The 8,062-nt window shown below is 48.3% G+C and overlaps 1 protein-coding gene across 5 annotated transcripts in view; it reads left to right on the forward strand.

Moving 5' to 3' along the window:
- The window catches only part of SMOX (spermine oxidase), a 60,991-nt gene that overhangs the window by 44,407 nt on the left and 8,522 nt on the right, over positions 1-8,062 (forward strand). The window lies entirely within an intron of this gene.

Genomic DNA, 8,062 nt, shown 5'->3' on the forward strand with positions numbered 1-8,062 from the left:
GCATATTGTAGGATGGACCTCTATTAGAATTTGTCTGATGTTTTTCTCATGACTAGACTGGGGTTATAGGTTTCTGGAGGAAAACCACAGAGTTAAAAGTGCCATTTTCATCTCATCACATGACCTTGATCACTTTGCTGAGATAGACTTTGTCAGGTTTCTGTACTGTAAAGTTATCTCCACCCCTACCCCCACCACCACCCACCTCCCACCCTGCGCCATCATACTGTCCTCTTTGGAAGGAAGTTGCTTTGCAGCCCACACTTGAGGAGTTATACTCCCCTCCTTTAGAGTAGAGTATCTACATAATTTATTTGGAATTCTTCTACGTATGAAAATTGTCCCTTCTCTTCCCTTACCTCTCTCTATTTATTAACTTATTCAATCATTTATTTATATCAGAATGGACTCATGGATATTTATTTTATACTTTGGATTATAATCTAATACTACTTTATACTGTTGTTAAATTGTTCCCACTTTGGTCACTGGGAGCTCTTTCATTTGGCTCCTATGTCCCTTTGACATGCCCCCATCAATGCGTGGGTTTTTTTTCTTTTTTGGGCACTTCCTTACTTTCTGCACTATTAAGATGCTCCAGGCTTATCTTGTATATTTCCTGCTTCTGTCATTGAAACAGCCATTTCTCCAGGGAACCCTGATTCCTTTTAATAGAGCTTGTTCTGGCTCGGGGCAAAAGCTAGATTGGTGTTGCCAGTTGTGGTTGTTAATGGCAAAAGTGACCTCAGTTCTTCATTTCTCCCTGCTTTGCTGTGTGATCTTGCATCTCCTCCCACTAAAGAGGTTGTTATTGGCTGAATTATGTCCCCTCAAATTCATGTGTTGAAGTCCTAACCCAGCTCCCTATAATGGATTAAAGATTATTCAGCAAATATTCAATCTCTTTCCTCTTCCTCTGGGAGCAGAATATATTTTCCTGCCCCATTGACTTTGGGCTTGGCCATCTGACTTGTTTTGGCCAACAGAAAATGAACAGACATGATGTGGTATGAGCAGAAGCTCCCAGCATGCTTGCACAGTTGGGTTTGGCCTCTCGTTTACTTGCCATTTGTCATAAGAGGAACAGGTCCCTGATAGCTGATGTTTCAAGGAGAACATGGAGAAAGGGGAATAGATGTGAGCCTACAGAAGCCTGGAACCAAACCTACCGCCTGCAGACAGACACATAAACAAGAAAAACAAATGCTTGTTCTTATAACCTGTGAATTTAGGGGTGGCTTGTTTTGCAGCATTATCATGGCAATAGTTGACTGTTACACCTCTCTATGGGGGAGTCATCTAGCCCAAGAAGGATATTTCTAGGCACTAGTGATAGAGTGAGCAATGGCCCATAGACTGGGAAGCCATCCACGCTACAGGGTGGTACAGTTCCAGCAAAGGGGCCTGGCAGGAATGGGCCAAGGGATTCAGATTCCTGGAGGATTCATTTCATGGCTTGACTGTGGCTTAAGGAGCTGGAAGAGATAGAAGCCAGTGGCATTTTTTTAGTTCCGTTCTACCAGACTGCAGAAAGATCTTCTAACTGCCACTGCCCAGTTCTCAGCTCATGAGGAAGAAGTTTGTTCTAAAAATTCAGAGTTGCTGCTACTCCTCTTCCACCAAATGGAGAACCTGAGAAGCTACAATGTTTCCCTCTGCTCTCAAGGTCCCTTCTGACCCAGACCCACAAGTTTGGACAGTATTAAAGTCTTTGCTGAAGGTAGAAAGTTCCTGCAGGGAATCAGGAGGATGGGTGATCATTACTTTGTTCTCAGCTGCTCAGAAAACAATTCTTGGCAGTAGGACAGTCCTCGCTAATCTGATCATACCAGGTCTCCTCCTAAGTTAGGACTTTGCACCTGCTGTTCCCTCTGCCTGGAATGCTTTCTCCCAGCAATCTGCATGGTTTACATCATTACCATCTTCAGGCCTTTTCTCACACATCACCTTCTACCTGAGACCTTCCCTGGTACTCAAACTGAAAGTGCAACATCCTGTAGCCTCAACACTTCCTGTTCCCTTTCCCTGTTATATTTCTTTTGCTTATCACCATTTACTATATGTTTTGTTGTTATTACCCATCACTCCTGTCTCTCCTGAAATGAGAACTCCATGGAGACTGACATTTTTTTTTAAATGGATGTATCCCCATTGACTGGGCACATAGTAGGTGGTCAGTAAATATTATAAAATGCATGCATTGTTTATTGATCGTCACCTGGCCATTTGTTACTGGTTGAGAGGCATCAGAGGGCACCTGGGCCCATCTGCGCAGGTGCATTTCCCACCTGGGGTTGGAGGAATACCAAATGCCTAATCTGTAAGAGGCCCAGGCATTTGGTACTTGTGGGCTTGTCTACTAGGGTGACTATTCCCTGAGAGCTTGAACATAAAAGCTCTCAAGACCGGCTTCTGAGGGTTCCACTCTGAAATTGGACCCATGATAAATGAGATTAGAGACAAGTAAAGCAAACTTCAAGGTACAGAGTAAGACAAAAGGCTGGGATTGAAGCATGAGATGGGAGGATGGAGAGGGATATATGATTGAAACAGAGGCAGAATGCACTGGGAGATGGAACCCTGGCCTGGGGACCGATCTCCATGCCTGGTGCACTAAATAAGTGACTCTTCCTTTTAACTTCCTGGCTTGGTCTCTGAACTCACTAGTGGCTTTCAGACCACAGTTTGACTTCCTATCAGGTTCATTTATCATCATGAGGACATTGGCTTGTGTGATAGTTAAATTATAGTTCCCATTAAAAATGAGCACATTGGCTTTGGGCTTATGATCTTCATGTCCTAGTGAGTTAGGCCATCTGTGTCAGCTTTTATGAGACTGTGGAACACTGTGGAACACCGACCAGACCCATTTTCTTGACCTGTAATACTGAGGACCTGCCCCTTGGCTGGAGGCAAGTTCATTGAGCAAATAATACCTCATTGAGCCTTTTGGGGCACAGCCAGCCAGATATTTCGTTGTGTCCCCTTTTACTTTTTACTAGTCTCTTTCAAAATCCCACACATTTGGTCAGTTAGGGAAAATGCCCTTGAGGTAGAGGGCTTCCAAAAAAAACCCCTTGTGTTATGTTTGTGGTGAGAGGGGGAACTGTTAGCTTATGCTGTTTCAGATTAGATAACTGTCACAGGCTTGCAGTGTGGTGACTCGCCTATGTGACAGACACTGAAAGCTGCCTGCCTGATATCCATTGCTTCCTTCTGCTGCCAGAATCGTGATTTTTTTCAGAACAGCAGTGTTTCCAACAGGAGGCAATGATCCACGTTGCCCTAAAGCAGGGTCGACAAACTTTTCAACAAATTTTTTTTTTTTAATTTAGGCTTTGTGGGCCAAGAGATAACTTTCATACAATACACCTGTCATGAAATATTCTCCTGACTTTTTTTTCTCCAACCATTTAAAAATGTATAAACCCGTTCTTATTTCATAGGCTGTACAAAGTCAAGTGGTGGGCTAAATTTGGCCCACTTTGCAGACCTCTGCTCTAAACCAATCACTCCATCTTGTTTTTTATTTTACCAGCCTCCCTTGCAGGGTGGGCATGGCACCCACTTCTGGCCCTTAAGACCCAAGTGGAGGTGTGCTGGGGAAGGGTGGTTTGGGGCAAACTTTATTATCTTGATAAAAGGAGGCAGATTCCATAGCCCAGACCCTTCTCCATTTTTCTCCCCCTTGAATATGAATGTGAGTTATGGTGCCATTGGTCATGGTGAAGCAACAAGGAGGATAAAAACCAACACACCGAAGACTATGAAGCAAAGACAGTAAGAGCTTGTGTGTGTGACTTACACTGCCAGAAACTACCTACTTCATAAATTGTCAGGTGAGAAAAATAATGACCAATGTTTAAGCAGCTTCCTTATTACTTGCAGCTGCATTTTTAACTGATCCAGTGTGCTAGAGATGTCCTTCATTATGTGCTCCACCCCTCCCCCATCTAGGAGAATTACTTTGGCCACAGACACCGGTACACAAACAGCTGTGTTTTGTATCACATGCTCCATCTCATTCCCATCTGCCTGCTCAGCTGTTCAGACCTGACCTCAAATTAGTCAATCCATAGGCTGGCTAGTGAACCATGATCTTTGTGGCTGGTCTCAGGAATGAGAGCTGAGACTCCTATGGTTTCTGGCAGGACAGAAAAAGGTGGATGCAAACAGCATGATGGAGTCACATGAATGGCAAACTCCTGGAAGGAATGTCCACAAATGTCATGGGTGAGGTACTCCTCCAACGCATCCTTCCCTCCTGCCCCTGGCTCTAAAAGCTCAGCCTGTTGTGGCCCCAGTTCCTGGATTTCTTCTTGGTTCCAAATTCACCCTGGAATTCCTGCTTCATTCTTCTCCAGACAAGAGCAATTTGAGAATGTAGGCCAGGGGCTTGTTCAGCACTCCCTTTGTTTCCCTGCTTCCACCAAGGGGTGGATGGGGGAAGGGAAGAAACGCCAGCCCAGACCTGCAGGAGAGCTGAGTGCAGCCCCACTTCCCAAAGGTACCACCCCCAGCACCACCTGGGTCCACTGGGCTCCCCAGAGAGTTATTCTGAGCTGAGAGGCTATGGGACGGATTTAGCCTTTACAAGCATCTGGTTTTGTGCTTCGCTGAACCACAAGAAGAAGAAAAAATAGGAAATTCTTTTCCAAGTGGACAGTGAACATGTAACCTCCTGGGGGTATGACAGGATGGGAATAGAAACAGGGTCAGGAGGGCACTGAGGAGTCAGGGATCTGACAGGTCACCAAGGTCCCAGACCTTTCCCCAGGACCTGTCAGTGCCTGGAGCAGGAGGGACTAAGGGACTAGCTTGTAGTGGTGGTAATTGTGGTGAGGGGCCTGCAGGGGAGAGTGGGGCTCCAGGTGGGAGGGGTGGGTGGGCTGCAGGGCACCTGGAGCAGGAGAACTTCTTTCTGCAGAAGTCCAGGGTGTAGCTGGCTCTCTGGCTGGGGAAGAATACAGGCTCTAGCCCCTTGAGGACTGGTGGAACCAGCTGAGGGGAGGGTCTTGCAAAGATGGTGATGTCAGCCAGCTATCCGGTTGGCACTGGGGCAGTGTCCCAGGCAAGGGTAATGGGGCAACTCCTTCAATCTAGTATTTAATGAACACTTATACCTAGTCTTGAGCAGCCCAGGGTCAGACAGTCCACTTCCTCATAGTGGATGAAGACATGGATTCTATCAGTGGACTCTAAGCCAGGATGAGCTTGGTGTGAGCTACTGGAGAGGCTGAGGGCTACTCAGGGCTTAATTCTGAACAGGGGGTCTGGGAAGAAGGTCTTGGGAAGATAATGGCAAGTGGAGAGGGCGGGCAGGCTCAGGGCCTCTGGGAGCCTGAAGCCTCAGCATCAGTGGCCTTGTCATGCCTGCATGGAGTAGAGGACACGGCTTTGCATGAGGCCGGTGGGCTTGTATTTGGGGTGTCTGGGGTCATCCAGGGGAGGGTGAGCATGCATTTAGAGCTAGAGTAGACCCTTGAGATCCATTTATGTACAAGTGGTCATTTAGATGATTTGGAGTGGATGAGATTGGGTAGCAAGTTGAGATAAGAAAAAAAAAACCCTGAGGGACACTTAAGGGCATAGAGAGGCACCTGCACAGGAAGGGGGGGGGAGAGAGAGAGGGGGGGAGAGGGAGGGAGAGAGGAGAGGGAGAGAGAGGGGGGGAGAGGGAGGGAGAGAGAGGGAGGGAGGGATGGAGAGAGAGAGAGGGGGAGAGAGAAAGAGAGAAAGCGGGGGAGAGAGACGGAGGGGGGGAGAGAGAGAGGGGTGGGGAGAGGGATGGAGGGAGGGAGGGAGAGAGGGGGAGAGAGAGAAAGGGGGGAGAGAGAAAGGGGGGGAGAGAGAGAGAGAGAGAGAGAGACTGAGAGAGAGAGAGATTGAGAGAGCGAGAGTATGTGGTCAGGGGACCAGAAGATCCCAGGGGTGTGGTTCAGGCTGGGAGAGGAATATTTCAGGAAGCAGGGAGCAGCCACCAGTGTGGACTATGGCAGAGACGGGGGTGGGGAGGAGATTGGGGAAGTGAAAGGTCCCAGGTGACTTGCAAAAGCAGCCCTGGGGGATGCTGGGACAGAGGTCCTGGAAAGAGTGTGGGAAGCAAGCAAGATGGGTAGCAAGAGCCCAGCTGGAGAGGGAGGGTAGACTGGAGCTGGGGCCTTGGGAGGGAAATGGGAATGCAGCTTTCTAAGGAATTGCGCGTGTGTGTGTGTGTGTGTGTGTGTGTGTGTGTGTGTGTGTGTGTGTGTGTGTGTGTGTGTGTGTGTGTGTGTGTGTGTGTGTGTGTGTGTGGTGGGGGGAAATTGGGCAAATACCAGTGCCCTTGGAGGCTTGCTTCTGTTTCTGTCACATTTCACAAGACCATCCTCCTTCCCACTCACAGAATCCTTCAGGCTTCACTCAATCCCTTGAGGATTGTGTAAAGGAACTCCTAGTCCCATTTTGATGGGTACTGAGAGTCTTCCCGCTCCCCCAGTCACCTTGACATTTCACAGGGGCCTCCTGAAGTCTAGGGCCCCATTTTTTATATGCACCTCAGGGACAGTCTCTTTAATCAGTTGTATGGGCTGGGCTGGGGTACCTGAGGACCTTCTCCCAGATGTCCCAGAATCACTTGCAAGAGGCTACCTCCTCTAGAAGGGCTGTTGCTATTCCCTCCATTCCTCTTGGCCACTCCAGGACTCTTTGCCATGTCCTGAGAACAAGGTCAGCAGCTCAGTGCTTTACTGATGATTAGAACTGGGATGCTGGATGCCTCTGCTGTGGCACAGCCTCTCTGGGGCTCTGTAGCCCCATCCCGCTCTCCTGGAAAGCTCCTTCCCTGGTGTGGAGGGCACAGGAGGAGGCAGCTGTGTGCAGAGAGTCCCGTGTGCAGGAGACATGAGCTGAGGCTTAAAGGTCAGATATGTTTTGCTGATTGATCATCAAGCCTAGAGAAAGTACTGGGCAAGCTGCTGACCCCACCTGCCTCTACACCCACTGTTATCCAGGACAGGGAGGCCCCCTAAAATCCTTCTGATGAAGGCTCCCTCCTTACATTTCTCCCTTGTCCTCACTGTCGACCTCCTGTGGGCTCAGCTGCCCTGGCATGTGGGAACCCTCTTAGAGACCCTCCCCTGCTGTTGAACCCCTGCTGGGGAGCCCAGAGTTCAATCCTCTGACACTAGGGTCTGCCTCCTTGCTGAACTTTGCTTTGACGGATGGCCCCCACCTCTGTGAGAAGACTGTGGGGGCTGTGCCCAGTGTCCCCAGCTTTAGGGCAGCCAGTGTGCTGCAAGATGGGGCCCTCTTTGGGGTGTGCAACATGCTCCCAGTACCTGCTTTTAACTGCCCCTCCTGTGCCTTGTGGGGGTTACCAGGCCTGAAAGTCCAGTACCTGCTGTAGACCCACAGTGTGAAATTTCTGCTCCCAAGCCCAGATACTGGCTGTCTTTTTACCTTGTAATATTGGGATGAGGGGTCTGAAATTGTGGTGACCTTTTAAACAGACTACCTCCCTACTACAGGATGGAAGCTTTTGGCTCAAAATACTGGTTCATGTTGGCCCCAGCAGTTGGCTCTTCCAGTTTCAGAACACCACCACTCCAGACAGCCCAGAGTATTATCTAACCAGCTCTCCTTCCAAGGGTCCATTGGGCTACAGTCATCATTCCCATGCTGGTTGGATGTATGTGGTTGATATTATCTAGCTGAAGACTGAACTACCTGTAGTCTCTTGGGAACATGACAAGTGTTGGACATTTTACTCAAAGCCAATAAGCATGGTTCCTAAGTAGGTGTTCTCTCACCATGTATACTTGTCTACTTGGGCTTGTACATTTTTTCATGTAAAGTAATGTTTCACCCATTTAACTGATGGCCACCTTCCAGACTGAGGCCCTCAGAGCATCACAGATATATCTGGTGAGACTGAAAAAGCGAAACTTTGTGCTTATAATTACTGTTTGTTCCCAAGACTAATCATGTGAGTTTTAAAAGCCAACAAAATGCCCGAATCTTTTGGTTATGCTGAAAGTCCCAAAGGACAGCAGCCATCAGTTAAAGAGACAGGTTGAAACTA

Source organism: Lagenorhynchus albirostris, chromosome 15, assembly GCF_949774975.1.
Source record: "Lagenorhynchus albirostris chromosome 15, mLagAlb1.1, whole genome shotgun sequence".
Taxonomy (NCBI): domain Eukaryota; kingdom Metazoa; phylum Chordata; class Mammalia; order Artiodactyla; family Delphinidae; genus Lagenorhynchus; species Lagenorhynchus albirostris.